The 16,948-nt window shown below is 45.6% G+C and overlaps 1 long non-coding RNA gene and 1 pseudogene across 3 annotated transcripts; one reads left to right on the top strand and one right to left on the bottom strand.

Annotated features, from left to right (window-relative positions):
• The first annotated feature begins 958 nt into the window (after nt 1-958).
• Nucleotides 959-16,712, top strand: LOC127924307 (protein artemis-like; annotated as a pseudogene).
• On the bottom strand, nt 13,378-14,424 carry LOC127924306 (uncharacterized). 3 transcript variants are annotated; one of them, XR_008117604.1, is made up of 3 exons: nt 14,012-14,424; nt 13,813-13,944; nt 13,378-13,749 (listed from the first exon to the last, which is right to left on the bottom strand). It is a non-coding gene; the product is annotated as an uncharacterized LOC127924306 (long non-coding RNA). The 3 variants fall into 3 exon arrangements; XR_008117605.1 differs by having other exon boundaries at nt 13,378-13,682; XR_008117606.1 differs by having other exon boundaries at nt 14,079-14,424.
• Nucleotides 16,713-16,948: the final 236 nt, after the last annotated feature.

The following is a 16,948-nucleotide window of genomic DNA, read 5'->3' as shown; positions in this document are numbered from 1 at the left end:
AACAAGGTGTTGTTATGGTAATACTGGTAGCACAGATATATACTAGCAACCCAACCTTCCTTCCTTCCTTCCTTCCTTCCTTCTTCTTCTTCTTCTTCTTCTTCTTCTTCTTCTTCTTCTTCTTCTTCTTCTTCTTCTTCTTCTTCTTCTTCTTCTTCTTCTTCTTCTTCTTCTTCTTTAACAAGGTGTTGTTATGGTAATACTGGTAGCACAGATATATACTAGCAACCCAACCTTCCTTCCTTCCTTCCTTCCTTCCTTCTTCTTCTTCTTCTTCTTCTTCTTCTTCTTCTTCTTCTTCTTCTTCTTCTTCTTCTTCTTCTTCTTCTTTTACATTTTATTTAACTAGGCAAGTCAGTTAAGAAGAAATTCTTATTTTCAATCACGGCCTAGGAACAGTGGGTCTTTAACAAGGTGTTGTTATGGTAATTGTCTACTGGTAGAACAGATATATGCTGGCAACCCAACCTTCCTTCCTTCCTTCCTTCCTTCCTTCCTTCTTCTTCTTCTTCTTCTTCTTCTTCTTCTTCTTCTTCTTCTTCTTCTTCTTCTTTAACAAGGTGTTGTTATGGTAATACTGGTAGCACAGATATATACTAGCAACCCAACCTTCCTTCCTTCCTTCCTTCCTTCCTTCTTCTTCTTCTTCTTCTTCTTCTTCTTCTTCTTCTTCTTCTTCTTCTTCTTCTTCTTCTTCTTCTTCTTCTTCTTCTTCTTCTTTAACAAGGTGTTGTTATGGTAATACTGGTAGAACAGATATATGCTAGCAACCCAACCTTCCTTCCTTCCTTCCTTCCTTCTTCTTCTTCTTCTTCTTCTTCTTCTTCTTCTTTAACAAGGTGTTGTTATGGTAATACTGGTAGCACAGATAAATGCTGGCAACGTCGTTATTGTGAGCAGGTTTAAATTCCGATACAATGCTGACAGTGGAAACGTTTTGTCTCCCATCCACTAGGTGGTTTAGCTAACGGCAGCTATTCAAGTATCCCGACCAAAATGCGCCGAAATGTCAGCTAGTCAACGAGTGGGTTGAAGTTGAGGAAATGAATCGGAGCTAATCTTCAGTCAAAATGAGTTCGTTCGCGGGTCGCATGAAGGAGTATCCCAACATGTCGCTGGATCGGTTTGACAGGGAGAATCTACATGCAAGGGCTTATTTTCTATCTCACTGCCACAAAGGTAAGGAAGACTCTTTGAGATCAGTGAGAGCCAAACAGCAGTTAGCTAAAGATAACTAGCCAGTATGTGCTCTTAACTGGCACACAGTGGACATGTAACTAGCTAACGTTACCTCTACTCACATCATGCATTTTCTGCAGATCACATGAAGGGCTGAAGGGGCCTCTATTGAAAAGAAAGTTGAAATTCAGGTGATATCACGTTTTATTTTGATGGTGTGAAAGTTCAGTGAAACAAAGGATGGCTAACTGATGTTGAAGGTCTAACGTTACTGTCTTTGTTCATTTGTTCCGGTCTGACAGTCAAACTGTCTTTGTTCATTTGTTCCGGTCTGACAGTCAAACTGTCTTTGTTCATTTGTTCCAGTCTGACAGTCAAACTGTCTTTGTTCATTTGTTCCAGTCTGACAGTCAAACTGTCTTTGTTCATTTGTTCCAGTCTGACAGTCAAACTGTCTTTGTTCATTTGTTCCAGTCTGACAGTCAAACTGTCTTTGTTCATTTGTTCCAGTCTGACAGTCAAACTGTCTTTGTTCATTTGTTCCAGTCTGACAGTCAAACTGTCTTTGTTCATTTGTTCCAGTCTGACAGTCAAACTGTCTTTGTTCATTTGTTCCAGTCTGACAGTCAAACTGTCTTTGTTCATTTGTTCCAGTCTGACAGTCAAACTGTACTGTTCATTTGTAACTAAGGAACTGTTGCTGAGCAATCCAAAATATGCCTTCTGGGAAGATCACATAGTAAGTAGTTAATTGTCAAAAATCTTAGTTATGGACCTATTGCTAGGCAACATGTGTTTTGTGTAATTTTGACGTGCTTCTGTTTGTCTAGGTTGCTTTGGAACTGGAGAGTCCCACACTAATCACTTTAATAGACGAGGCTTCAGGAGAGGTACGACACCGGTTCATCATTACAACATATATAGAGGGTCATAAGGGCTGATCGCTGTCAGTTTGCTGTATGACTGACTCTTTGATGACTGATATTGTGTGTGTCCACAGAGAGAAGAACTTGTGGTGACTCTGCTTCCTGCAGGTCACTGTCCAGGCTCGGTCATGTGAGTACTGTGTGTGCGTGCATGTATGTGTGCTTATGTGGTGTCACCTAGCTTGTGTTTGTGGTATCACCTAGCTTGTGTTTGTGGTGTCACCTAGCTTGTGTTTGTGGTGTCGCCTAGCTTGTGTTTGTGGTGTCACCTAGCTTGTGTCTGTGGTGTCACCTAGCTTGTGTTTGTGGTGTCACCTAGCTTGTGTCTGTGGTGTCACCTAGCTTGTGTATGTGGTGTCACCTAGCTTGTGTTTGTGGTATCACCTAGCTTGTGTTTGTGGTGTCACCTAGCTTGTGTTTGTGGTGTCGCCTAGCTTGTGTTTGTGGTGTCACCTAGCTTGTGTCTGTGGTGTCACCTAGCTTGTGTTTGTGGTGTCACCTAGCTTGTGTCTGTGGTGTCACCTGGCTTGTGTATGTGGTGTCACCTAGCTTGTGTTTGTGGTGTCGCCTAGCTTGTGTTTGTGGTGTCACCTAGCTTGTGTCTGTGGTGTCACCTAGCTTGTGTTTGTGGTGTCACCTAGCTTGTGTCTGTGGTGTCACCTAGCTTGTGTTTGTGGTGTCACCTAGCTTGTGTTTGTGGTGTCGCCTGCTTGTGTTTGTGGTGTCACCTAGCTTGTGTCTGTGGTGTCACCTAGCTTGTGTTTGTGGTGTCACCTAGCTTGTGTTTGTGGTGTCACCTAGCTTGTGTTTGTGGTGTCACCCCTAGCTTGTGTTTGTGGTATCACCTAGCTTGTGTTTGTGGTATCACCTAGCTTGTGTTTGTGGTGTCACCTGGCTTGTGTTTGTGGTGTCACCTAGCTTGTGTTTGTGGTGTCACCTGGCTTGTGTTTGTGGTGTCACCTAGCTTGTGTTTGTGGTGTCACCTAGCTTGTGTTTGTGGTGTCACCTAGCTTGTGTTTGTGGTGTCACCTAGCTTGTGTCTGTGGTGTCACCTGGCTTGTGTTTGTGGTGTCACCTTTGTGTTTGTGGTGTCACCTAGCTTGTGTTTGTGGTGTCACCTAGCTTGTGTTTGTGGTGTCACCTAGCTTGTGTTTGTGGTGTCACCTAGCTTGTGTTTGTGGTGTCACCTAGCTTGTGTGTTTGTGGTGTCACCTAGCTTGTGTTTGTGGTGTCACCTAGCTTGTGTTTGTGGTGTCACCTAGCTTGTGTTTGTGGTGTCACCTAGCTTGTGTTTGTGGTGTCACCTGGCTTGTGTTTGTGGTGTCACCTGCTTGTGTTTGTGGTGTCACCTAGCTTGTGTTTGTGGTGTCACCTAGCTTGTGTTTGTGGTGTCACCTAGCTTGTGTTTGTGGTGTCACCTAGCTTGTGTTTGTGGTGTCACCTAGCTTGTGTTTGTGGTGTCACCTAGCTTGTGTTTGTGGTGTCACCTAGCTTGTGTTTGTGGTGTCACCTGGCTTGTGTTTGTGGTGTCACCTGTGCTTGTGTTTGTGGTGTCACCTAGCTTGTGTTTGTGGTGTCACCTAGCTTGTGTTTGTGGTGTCACCTGGCTTGTGTTTGTGGTGTCACCTAGCTTGTGTTTGTGGTGTCACCTGTTGTGTTTGTGGTGTCACCTAGCTTGTGTTTGTGGTGTCACCTAGCTTGTGTTTGTGGTGTCACCTAGCTTGTGTTTGTGGTGTCACCTAGCTTGTGTTTGTGGTGTCACCTAGCTTGTGTTTGTGGTGTCACCTAGCTTGTGTTTGTGGTGTCACCTGGCTTGTGTTTGTGGTGTCACCTGGCTTGTGTTTGTGGTGTCACCTAGCTTGTGTTTGTGGTGTCACCTAGCTTGTGTTTGTGGTGTCACCTGGCTTGTGTTTGTGGTATCACCTAGCTTGTGTTTGTGGTGTCACCTAGCTTGTGTTTGTGGTGTCACCTAGCTTGTGTTTGTGGTGTCACCTAGCTTGTGTTTGTGGTGTCACCTAGCTTGTGTTTTGTGGTGTCACCTAGCTTGTGTTTGTGGTGTCACCTAGCTTGTGTTTGTGGTGTCACCTAGCTTGTGTTTGTGGTGTCACCTAGCTTGTGTTTGTGGTGTCACCTAGCTTGTGTTTGTGGTTGTGGCTTGTCACCTAGCTTGTGTTTGTGGTATCACCTGTTTGTGGTGTCACCTAGCTTGTGTTTGTGGTGTCACCTAGCTTGTGTTTGTGGTGTCACCTAGCTTGTGTTTGTGGTGTCACCTGGCTTGTGTTTGTGGTGTCACCTAGCTTGTGTTTGTGGTGTCACCTGGCTTGTGTTTGTGGTGTCACCTAGCTTGTGTTTGTGGTGTCACCTGGCTTGTGTTTGTGGTGTCACCTGGCTTGTGTTTGTGGTGTCACCTGGCTTGTGTTTGTGGTGTCACCTGGCTTGTGTTTGTGGTGTCACCTAGCTTGTGTTTGTGGTGTCACCTGGCTTGTGTTTGTGGTGTCACCTAGCTTGTGTTTGTGGGTGTCACCTAGCTTGTGTTTGTGGTGTCACCTAGCTTGTGTTTGTGGTGTCACCTAGCTTGTGTTTGTGGTGTCACCTAGCTTGTGTTTGTGGTGTCACCTAGCTTGTGTTTGTGGTGTCACCTGCTTGTGTTGTGGTGTCACCTAGCTTGTGTTTGTGGTGTCACCTGGCTTGTGTTTGTGGTGTCACCTTGTGTTTGTGGTGTCAGCTTGTGTTTGTGGTGTCACCTGGCTTGTGTTTGTGGTGTCACCTAGCTTGTGTTTGTGGTGTCACTTTGTGTTTGTGGTGTGTCACCACCTGGCTTGTGTTTGTGGTGTCACCTAGCTTGTGTTTGTGGTGTCACCTGGCTTGTGTTTGTGGTGTCACCTGGCTTGTGTTTGTGGTGTCACCTGGCTTGTGTTTGTGGTGTCACCTGGCTTGTGTTTGTGGTGTCACCTAGCTTGTGTTGTGGTGTCACCTAGCTTGTGTTTGTGGTGTCACCTGGCTTGTGTTTGTGGTGTCACCTAGCTTGTGTTTGTGGTGTCACCTAGCTTGTGTTTGTGGTGTCACCTGGCTTGTGTTTGTGGTGTCACCTAGCTTGTGTTTGTGGTGTCACCTGGCTTGTGTTTGTGGTGTCACCTAGCTTGTGTTTGTGGTGTCACCTAGCTTGTGTTTGTGGTGTCACCTTGTGTTTGTGGTGTCACCTGCTTGTGTTTGTGGTGTCACCTGGCTTGTGTTTGTGGTGTCACCTAGCTTGTGTTTGTGGTGTCACCTAGCTTGTGTTTGTGGTGTCACCTAGCTTGTGTTTTCTGGTGTCACCTAGCTTGTGTCTGTGGTGTCACCTAGCTTGTGTGTGGTGTCACCTAGCTTGTGTTTGTGGTGTCACTTGGTTTGTGGTGTCACCTAGCTTGTGTTTGTGGTGTCACCTAGCACTACAAGATGTCAAAAGCTTTCTGGGAAGCTGATTTAGTTGTGTCAAGTTGGCTGGATGTCCTCTGGGTGGTGGACCATTCTTGATACACAAAGGAAACTGTTGAGTGTGAGAAACCCAGCAACGTTGCAGTTCTTGACTCAAACTGCTGCGCTTGGCACCTACTACCATGTGCCATTCAAAGGCACTTAAATCTCTTGTCTTGCCCGTTCGCCCTCTGAATGGCCCACAGACACGATCCATGTCTCATTTATCTCAAGGCTTAAAAATCCTTCTTTAACCCGTCTCCTCCCCTTCATCTACATGTCTCCTCCCCTTCATCTACATGTCTCCTCCCCTTCATCTACATGTCTCCTCCCCTTCATCTACATGTCTCCTCCCCTTCATCTGACAAATGACCTCTCCCTTTGCTACACCACTGTTGTGTTATCCAGTCAAAAGTTCACCTAGCTTTATTTTTAGAAAATGTAAGACATCAAAACTATGACTCAAGCTTTCATTTTGTCATGGAAAGTCTTCACAGGCGCAGTTTCGTCAAGAACATTTCCTTTGAACCTGTTGATATATTAGTACCAGTTTGCACTCTTGGCATTTTCTCACATTGTAAAATTCACCTGGAATGCTTCTCTAACAGTCTTGAAGGACAGTTCCCTTGGCATTCTGAGAACTTGTTGGCTGACTCTGCAGTCCAAATCATCCCAAACCATCTCAGGGTGCCTGTTGATTGTGGGGCACTCATCTAATGCTCAATCACTCTCCTTCTTGGTCAAATAGCCCTTCACAGCTTGGATGTTTTGGGTCATTGTCCTGTTGAAAAACTAAATGGGATATCATTGCAGAATGCTTTGGTAGCCATGCTGGTTTTACATTTTTCCTTTATTTAACCAGGCAAGTCAGTTAAGAACATATTCTTATTTTCAATGACGGCCTGGGAACAGCTGCCTGTTCAGGGGCAGATTTGTACCTTGTCAGCTCGGGGGTTTGAACTGGGTTACTAGTCCAACGCTCTAACCGCTAGGCTACGCTGCCGTTCAGTGTGCTTTGAATTCTAAATAAATCACGAACCAGATGGGATTGCGTATCACTGCAGAAGCTGTGGTTGCCATGCTGATTAAGTGTGCCTTGAATTCTAAATAAATCACAGACAGTGTCACCAGCAAAGCACCATCACACCACCTCCTCCTCCATGCTTCCAGGAGATCATCCCGTTCACCTATGCGTCTCACAAAGGTGGAACCAAAAATATAAAATTTGGACTCATCAGCCAGTCTAATGTCCATTGCTTGTGTTTCTTGGCCCACACTACTTTGTGTGTTTTTGTAGTAGTACTTTGGAGATCAGGTAGCCTAGTGGTGTTTGGGCCATTAACCGAAAAGGTTGGTGGATTGAATCACCGACTGGCCCTGAACAAGGCAGTTAACGTCTCACAAAGAGTTAACCCACTGTTCCTTAAACCCACTCCCCTGAACAAGGCAGTTAACCCACTGTTACACAACAAGGCACCCACTGTTCCCCTGAACAAGGCAGTTAACCCACTGTTCCTGAAAGGCAGTTAACCCACTGTTCCCCTGAACAAGGCAGTTAACCCACTGTTCCCTGAACACACCCACTCCCCTGAACAAGTCCATTGCTTAACAAGGCACTGTTACACTGTACCCCAATGAAGACCTGAGGGCGGCAGTAGCCTATGGTTCTCCTGAACAAGGTTGTTTGAATCACTACTGCCCCTGAACAAGGCAGTTAACCCATACAAGGCAGTTAACCCACTGTTCCCTGAACAAGGCAGTTAAACCCACTGTTCCCCTGAACAAGGCAGTTAACCCCACTGTTCCCACTGAACAAGGCAGTTAACATACTGTTCCCAACAAGGCATTACCCACTGTTCCCCCTGAACATTAACCCACTGTTCCCTGAACAAGGCAGTTAACCCACTGTTCCCCTGAACAAGGCAGTTAACCCACTGTTCCCACAAGGCAGTTAACCCACTGTTCCTAGGCCGTCATGTACATAGGCAGTTGTTCTTAACAAGGCTAACCTACTGTTAAATAAAAATGAAACCCACTGTTCTCTGAACAGTTGATGTTGAGATGTGTCTGTTACTTGAACTCTGTTCTCCTGAAGCATTTGTTTTTAGTCAATTTCTGAGGCAATTAACTGATCCTCTGCACACACTTACCTTTCCAATATAGGCTGGTAACCCACTGTTCCCCTGAACAGCAGTTAACCCATGTTCCCCTTTCCTGGTGGTCCTCATGACAGTTAACTCTAATGTTCTTAGGCCTCTGTACTTCCTTTCCTATCATGAAAAGAGCCAGTTTCAACAGTTGATGTTGAGGTGGGGCACTTGAAATGTTGAAAGTTTTACTCCATTTTCTGGATTGAACTGACCTTCATGTCTTAAAGTAACTCTGGAAGTTCTCTTTGCCAATCTGAAATGTTCTTAAAAATTATGAGGCCTGTATCCACCCCTCCTTTTCACAACACAGAGCCAGTTAACTCTAATGATCTTATCCTTGCATCAAGGTACACCTGGATTTAAATGGATTTCCTGTGACCTCATGAAGTTGAGTTTCATCATTGTGCAATGGTTTGCCATCAAAAAACTTTGAAAGGGAACACTAAAATAATGTCACATTTTTTTTGCTCATTTAGATCTCCAAAATATGAATTTCCAAATAGTTTTGATGTTCTGTATACCAATTATTCTACAATGATTGAAATGCATTAAAAATACTTTAAATGGTTCTTATACTGGCATGAAACTTATTCAATTAATTTGTACCGTATACTGTGGTACAAAGTGTGGCTACTTTGAAGAATCTCAAATACCAACACAGTGTGTTTTACATGTTCCAATGTTCTTGGTAGAGGGCAGGGTTCTACGAAAGGAGACTTCCTGGAATGAGTAGGTGTGTCTTATCTGGACTATACACATTAATTAATTTGTACACATTTTACACCCCCACTTGAGAACACATACCCCAGCAGGGTGAGTGTACATTTGTGGATTCTTGGTAGACACACCCATACAGACACACAGGAGACTTACATACTACACACAGAGCACAGAGATACACATACATACACACACACACACACACATACACAGAGACACACGAGACAGAGAGCATACACATACACAGACACACGAGAGAGAGACAGACCACAGACAGACACACACTACATACATACATACACAGAGAGAGCACACACAGAGAGAGAGAGTACATACACATACATATACTACACACACAGTGGGGCAAAAAGTATTTAGTCAGCTACACACACACACAGTGGAGAGAGCTACACACACACTTAAACATGAGAGCCTGTACACACAGAGAGATACATAGAGCACTACACAGAGAGAGAGAGAGCTTACACACATAAACAGAGAGAGAGCACACACACAGAGAGTATTTAGTCAGCCGCAGAGAGCTACACAGACAGAGAGAGATCTACACACACAGAGAGAGAGAGCTACACAGAGAGAGAGCTACACAGGAGAGATCTATAGAGAGAGAGCCACAGATCCCCAGGGAGAGAGCTGCAGAGTGTGTGTGTACACACAGACACACAGAGAGACGCACTACACAGAGAGGAAGCACAGACAGTGTGTGTGCTATCCGAGAGAGAGCTACACACAGGACTATGGGGTGTGGTACACAGGACTGTGTGTGTGTGTGTGTGTGTGTGTGTGTGTGTGTGTGTGTGTGTGTGTGTGCTATCCGGGGGCTGGTACAGGATGTGTGTGTGTGTGTGTGTGTGTGTGTGTGTAGGAGACGTGTCTACATGCTATCCGGGGGCTGGTACAGGACTGTGTGTGTGTGTGTGTGTGTGTGTGTGTGTAGGAGACGTGTCTATATGCTATCCGGGGTCTGGTACAGGACTGGGTCAGTAGGAGTGTGTACCATACAGTGTGGCTGAATTGTAAAGCTGCATATGGATATGAATACCTCTTCACTAACCTGGGGGACGAGTTTCACACACAGGTAGGTGACCAACACTTAAAACCTCTTGAGGATCCGCCCCCTTTTTCAATTTCCACCTAAAATGACATACCCAAATCTAACTGCCTGTAGCTCCGGAAGCAAGGATATGCATATTCTAGGTACCATTTGAAAGGAAACACTTTGAAGTTTGTGGAAATGTGACATGAATGTAGGAGAATAACAATACAAAGAAATAGCTTTTTTTTGTACCATTTATCTTTAAAATGCAAGAGAAAGGCCATAATGTATTATTCCAGCCTAGGTGACATTTAGATTTTGGCCACTAGATGGCAGCAGTATGTGCACAGTTTTAGACTGATCCAATGAACCATTGCATTTCTTTAAAAATGTATCAAGACTGCCCAAATGTGCCTAATTTGTTTATTAATAACTAAGTTCTCAAACAATAGCATGATATTCTTTCACTGTAATAGCTACTGTACATTGGACAGTACAGTTAGATTAATAAGAATTTAAGCTTTCTGACAATATCAGATATGACTGTTCTTGTTACTTACAACCTCATACTAATCACATTGGCCTACGTTAGCTCAACTGTCCCATGGATGGGACACCGATACCAAATAAGATTTATTTTAAACACACACTTTGTTAAGCATGACAAATAATGACACGTGGTGTGTTGTAGATTCATGTGAAAAGCCTGGACATGTTTAAGAAGATGCCAGAGATTCTGAGTCATGTGACCACGGATCGAGCCACTCAGATCCATGCCTGCCGTCACCCCAAGGTAACGCTGCTACACGCCCCTTTCTCTTAGAAACCCCTAACCAATAGAAACATGTGTAGGATGAGGAGCCCTAAACAATAGAAACATGTGTAGGATGAGGAGCCCTAACCAATAGAAACATGTGTAGGATGAGGAGCCTAACCAATAGAAACATGTCGTTGTGTAGGATGAGGAGTCCTAACCAATAGAAACATGTCATTGTGTAGGATGAGGAGTCCTAACCAATAGAAACATGTGTAGGATGAGGAGTCCTAACCAATAGAAACATGTGTGTAGGATGAGGAGTCCTAACCAATAGAAACATGTCTTTGTGTAGGAGGAGGAGTCCTAACCAATAGAAACATGTCGTTGTGTAGGATGAGGAGTCCTAACCAATAGAAACATGTCTTTGTGTAGGATGAGGAGTCCTAACCAATAGAAACATGTCGTTGTGTAGGATGAGGAGTCCTAACCAATAGAAACATGTCGTTGTGTAGGAGGAGGAGTCCTAACCAATAGAAACATGTCGTTGTGTAGGAGGAGGAGTCCTAACCAATAGAAACATGTTGTTGTGTAGGATGAGGAGTCCTAACCAATAGAAACATGTTGTTGTGTAGGATGAGGAGTCCTAACCAATAGAAACATGTCGTTGTGTAGGAGGAGGAGTCCTAACCAATAGAAACATGTGTAGGATGAGGAGTCCTAACCAATAGAAACATGTCGTTGTGTAGGAGGAGGAGTCCTAACCAATAGAAACATGTTGTTGTGTAGGATGAGGAGTCCTAACCAATAGAAACATGTCGTTGTGTAGGATGAGGAGTCCTAACCAATAGAAACATGTCGTTGTGTAGGATGAGGAGTCCTAACCAATAGAAACATGTCGTTGTGTAGGAGGAGGAGTCCTAACCAATAGAAACATGTCGTTGTGTAGGATGAGGAGTCCTAACCAATAGAAACATGTCGTTGTGTAGGAGGAGGAGTCCTAACCAATAGAAACATGTCGTTGTGTAGGATGAGGAGTCCTAAGGAGGAGAATAGAAACATGTCGTTGTGTAGGATGAGGAGTCCTAACCAATAGAAACATGTCGTTGTGTAGGAGGAGGAGTTTGTTCCTGCCAGCAGGCTGCCGTGTGGCTCCTCGGCATCAGATGGAACTCCTCTAAACATCATCAGTATCAAACCCTCCACTATGTGGTTTGGAGACTCAGAACCCAGAGGACTAAGGTTATCATCAGGTACACACTCAGAGAAACACAAACACACTCAGAGAAACACACACTCACACTCAGAGAAACACACACACTCACACTCAGAGAAACACACACACACACACTCAGAGAAACACACACACTCACACTCACTCAGAGAAACACACAGAAAAACACATACACATTATCTTACACAGATGTGTAATGTTTTCAGGACAGGTGCCAGTTCCTACAGAGCCTGCTTTTCCTTCCACTCATCCTACTCTGAGGTGAGATACCTGCCCTCCTATCTGTCTGTCTGCCTCGGTCTGTGCCTGTCTGCCTCTGTGTGATACTCTTCTGTTCTTCCTGTTTCCAGATAAAAGACTTCCTGTCTTATCTCCAGCCAATCAACATCTACCCCAGTGTCATTCCTATTGGCCGAACTCACGCTGATGTCACGGAGCTGTGAGCCAGTCATCCTCTATACACTGAATGTCTTCTCTACACCCCAACCCCCTAATACCCCAGTCCCCAACATTCCCCAACCCCCATTATGCCCCAACCCCTAATAACCATACCCCAACCCCCTAATACCCATACCCCAACCCCCTAATACTCCCAACCCCTAATACTCCCAACCCCTAATAACCATACCCCAACCCCCTAATACCCATACCCCAACCCCTAATACCCATACCCCAACCCCCTAATACCCATACCCCAACCCCCTAATACCCATACCCCAACCCCCTAATAACCATACCCCAACCCCCTAATACCCATACCCCAACCCCCTAATACCCATACCCCAACCCCCTAATACCCATACCCCAACCCCTTACACTACGAAACAAAGTTAAATGATATAAAGAATGATAGTAAAAAGCTTTGGGGAACCTTAAATCACATTTTTGGGACAAAAAGCCAACTCTGCTCCATCATTCATTGAAACAGATGGCTCATTCATCGCAACCTACTTTAATGACTTTTCATTGGCAAGATTAGCAAACTTAGGGATGACATGCCAGCAACAAACACTGACACTAACTTAGGGATGACATGCCAGCAACAAACACTGACACTAACTTAGGGATGACATGCCCACAACAAACACTGACACTAACTTAGGGATGACATGCCAGCAACAAACACTGACACTAACTTAGGGATGACATGCCAGCAACAAACACTGACACTAACTTAGGGATGACATGACAGCAACAAACACTGACACTAACTTAGGGATGACATGCCAGCAACAAACACTGACACTACACATCAAAGTATATCTGACCATATAATGAAAGACACGAATTGTACTTTTGAATTCCGTAAAGTCAGTGTCTAGGAGGTGATTGTCGTTGTCTGTCAACAACGACAAGCCACCAGGGTCTGACAATCTCGATGGAAAGTTACTGAGGATGATAACAGACGATATTGCCACTCCTATTTGCCACATCTTCAATCCAAGCCTACGTGTGTGTGCCTTCAGGCCTGGAGGGAAGCTAAAGTCATTCTGCCACCTAAGAATAGTAAAGCCCCCTTTACTGGCTCAAATAGCCAACCAATCAGCCTGTTACCACCAACCCTTAGTAAACTTCTGGAACAAATGATGTTTGACCAGATACAATGCTGTTTCACCCTAAACAAATTGACAACAGACTTTCAGCATGCTTATAGAGAAGGACATTCAACAAGCACAGGACTTACACAAATGACTGATGATTGGCTGAGAGAAATTGATGATAAATGATTGTGGGGGATGTCTTGTTAGACTTCAGTGCAGATTTGGACATGATCGATCATAGTCTGCTGCTGGAAAGACATGTGTTATACCCCCTGCTATAATGTGGATGAAGAGTTACTTTACTTTACCCCCTGCTATAATGTGGATGAAGAGTTACCTGTCTAACAGAACACAGAGGGTGTTATGGCTTCATACCCCTGCTATAATGTGGATGAAGAGTTACCTATCTAACAGAACACAGAGGGTGTTATGGCTTTACACCCCCTGCTATAATGTGGATGAAGAGTTACCTGTCTAACAGAACACAGAGGGTGTTATGGCTTTACACCCCCTGCTATAATGTGGATGAAGAGTTACCTGTCTAACAGAACACAGAGGGTGTTATGGCTTTACACCCCCTGCTATAATGTGGATGAAGAGTTACCTGTCTAACAGAACACAGAGGGTGTTATGGCTTTACACCCCCTGCTATAATGTGGATGAAGAGTTACCTGTCTAACAGAACACAGAGGGTGTTATGGCTTTACACCCCCTGCTATAATGTGGATGAAGAGTTACCTGTCTAACAGAACAGAGAGGGTGTTATGGCTTTACACCCCCTGCTATAATGTGAAGAGTTACCTGTCTAACAGAACAGAGGGTGTTATGGCTTTACACCCCCTGCTATAATGTGGATGAAGAGTTACCTGTCTAACAGAACACAGAGGGTGTTATGGCTTTACACCCCCTGCTATAATGTGGATGAAGAGTTACCTGTCTAACAGAACACAGAGGGTGTTATGGCTTTACACCCCCTGCTATAATGTGGATGAAGAATTACCTGTCTAACAGAACACAGAGGGTGTTATGGCTTTACACCCCCTGCTATAATGTGGATGAAGAGTTACCTGTCTAACAGAACAGAGGGTGTTCTTTAATGGAAGCCTCTCCAACATAATCCAGGTAGAATCAGGCATTCTCCAGGGCAGCTGTTTAGGACCCTTGCTGTTTTCAATTTTATTCTAGAATTGATTAAATGTTTGTTTTTTCTCCTCATACCCCCATAATAACAAAGCAAGACATTTTTGCAAATGTATCAAATATTTAAAAAATATCACATTTATATAAGTATTCAGACCCTTTACTCAGTACTTTGAAGCACCTTTGGCAGAGTTTATAGCCTCAAGTCTTCTTGGGTATGATGCTACAAGTTTGGCACACCTGTATTTGTGGAGTTTCTCCCATTCTTCTCTGCAGATCCTCAAGCTCTGTCGGGTTGGATGGGGAACGTCCCTGCGGAGCTATTTTCAGGTCTTTCCAGAGCTGTTCGATCAGGTTCAAGTCCGGGCTCTGGCTGGGCCACTCAAGGACATTCAGAGACTTGTCCCAAAGCCACTCCTGCGTTGGCTTGGCTGTGTGCTTAGGGCCGTTGTCTTGTTGGAAGGTGAACCTTCGCCCCAGTCTGATGTCCTAAGGATCTCTGTACTTTGCTCCGTTCATCTCTCCCTAGATCCTGACTAGTCTCTCAGTCCCTGCCGCTGAAAAACATCACCATAGCATGATGCTGCCACCACCATGCTTCACCGTAGGGATGGTATTGTCCAGGTGATGAGCGGCGCCTGGTTTTCTCAGACGTGACACTTGGCATTCAGGCCAAAGAGTTCAATCTTGTTTCTCATGGTCTGAGAATCCTTTAGCTGCCTTTTGGCTAACTTCCAAGCGTGCTGTCGTGCCTTTAACAGAGGAGTGGCTTCCGTCTGGCCACTCTACCATAAAGCCCTGATTGGTGGAGTGCTGCAGAGATTGTTGTCCTTCTGGAAGGTTAACCCATCTCCACAGAGGAACTCTGGAGGTCTGCCAGAGTAACCATCAGGTTCTTGGCCAGCTCTAGGAAGTGTCTTGGTGGTTCCAAACTTCTTCCATTTAAGAATGATGGAGGCCACTGTGTTCTTGGGGACCTTCAATACTGCAGATATCTTTTGGTACCTTTCCCCAGATCTGTGCCTCGACACAATCCTGTCTCGAAGCTCTACGGAGGATTCTTTCAACCTCATGGCTTGGGTTTTGCTCTCCCGGTCAAGAGCAAGCCTTTCCAAATCATTTACAGGTGGACTCCCAAGTTGTAGAAACATTGATGATGATGAATGGAAACAAGGATGCACCTGAGCTCAATTGAGTCTCAGAGCAAAGGGTCTGAATACTAATCAGGTCTGACCCTGATGTGAATCAGCTTTCTGTGTAGATGGATTGAATAATTGTTTTCCTCCATTGTAGAATTAGACTGTAACCTAACAATATGTGGAACAAGGGGTCTGAATACTTTCCAAATGCACTGCATTGGTTACCGTATGTGTGTGAATGTGTAACCGTATGTCTCCAGGTTGAAGTCTATGTGTAGGGACGTGTCCTCTTCCACTGTGATCTACAGACCTCTGGGAACACTGAAACGCACCAGACCAGAGCAGCACACCCACGGTGAGACTCTCTCTCCTGACCACAGCCAGCTATCCCTTCCAACCATCCTTTCTACATTATTTCACTGCTTTGTGATTGGCTCTGTTGTTTATACCAGATGTGGACTGTGCCGATTGGCTGTTTGAGGGGGCGGACCTGGCCCCTGTCAGGAAGAGGGTGATGATGCAGGAGGCCGCACCCACAACGCTCCCTAACCCCCCCGACGAACCTCTACCCCTAACACACATGCCTCTCATCACAGGAGACTACATGGACTGTACCGAATCTAATGATGATGATGAGGAGGAGAGAGACCTGGAGGAAGAAGAGAGGGTGGGGAGAGAGACGAGGGGTCTGTGTCTAATTCTGGCACCCCTCCTCGCTGGGAGGAGTTTTTCACCACAGAGATACTGACGGACAGCCAAACCAGCCAATCACACTCCTGCTCGAACACAAGCCCCTCTCACTCCACACCAAACCAGCCAATCACAGGCTCCCAGACCCCAGAGCTGTTTGTTGATGACTACGCCAAACTCCCCTCGCCGTCAAGTCCTCTCTCGGCTGGGCGAGGCCTGAGTCAGGCTGAAAGCCTGCTCATCCAATCAGAAGACCGGTGTCAGGGAGATGCATTGACCAATCTGGATGCTGAGGGGGAGGAGAGTGGCAGCCACACTCACCAATCAGAGCCAACGGAGTCTCAGGTGTCATCGGACTTTGACATCCCGTCTACGCCAGATTCACACACACCTGGACCAGACGACCTCAGCGATCTGTACAGGAGACTGGCCGCTGGAGAGGAAGTGGTCACCAGGACAGGAAGTCAGTCCCTCTGACCCTGTCTACGCCAGATTCACACACACCTGGACCAGACGACCTCAGCGATCTGTACAGGAGACTGGCCGCTGGAGAGGAAGTGGTCACCAGGACAGGAAGTCAGTCCCTCTGACCCTGTCTACGCCAGATTCACACACACCTGGACCAGACGACCTCAGCGATCTGTACAGGAGACTGGCCGCTGGAGAGGAAGTGGTCACCAGGACAGGAAGTCAGTCCCTCTGACCACACCAGATTCACACACACCTGGACCAGACGACCTCAGCGATCTGTACAGGAGACTGGCCGCTGGAGAGGAAGTGGTCACCAGGACAGGAAGTCAGTCCCTCTGACCCTGTCTACGCCAGATTCACACACACCTGGACCAGACGACCTCAGCGATCTGTACAGGAGACTGGCCGCTGGAGAGGAAGTGGTCACCAGGACAGGAAGTCAGTCCCTCTGACCCTGTCTACGCCAGATTCACACACACCTGGACCAGACGACCTCA

The sequence above is a fragment of the Oncorhynchus keta genome, unplaced genomic scaffold (genome assembly GCF_023373465.1).
Source record: "Oncorhynchus keta strain PuntledgeMale-10-30-2019 unplaced genomic scaffold, Oket_V2 Un_contig_3941_pilon_pilon, whole genome shotgun sequence".
In the NCBI taxonomy this organism is placed as follows: domain Eukaryota; kingdom Metazoa; phylum Chordata; class Actinopteri; order Salmoniformes; family Salmonidae; genus Oncorhynchus; species Oncorhynchus keta.
The sequence above is the reverse complement of the archived record's forward strand: the minus strand, read 5'-3'. Positions and strand labels throughout refer to the sequence as shown.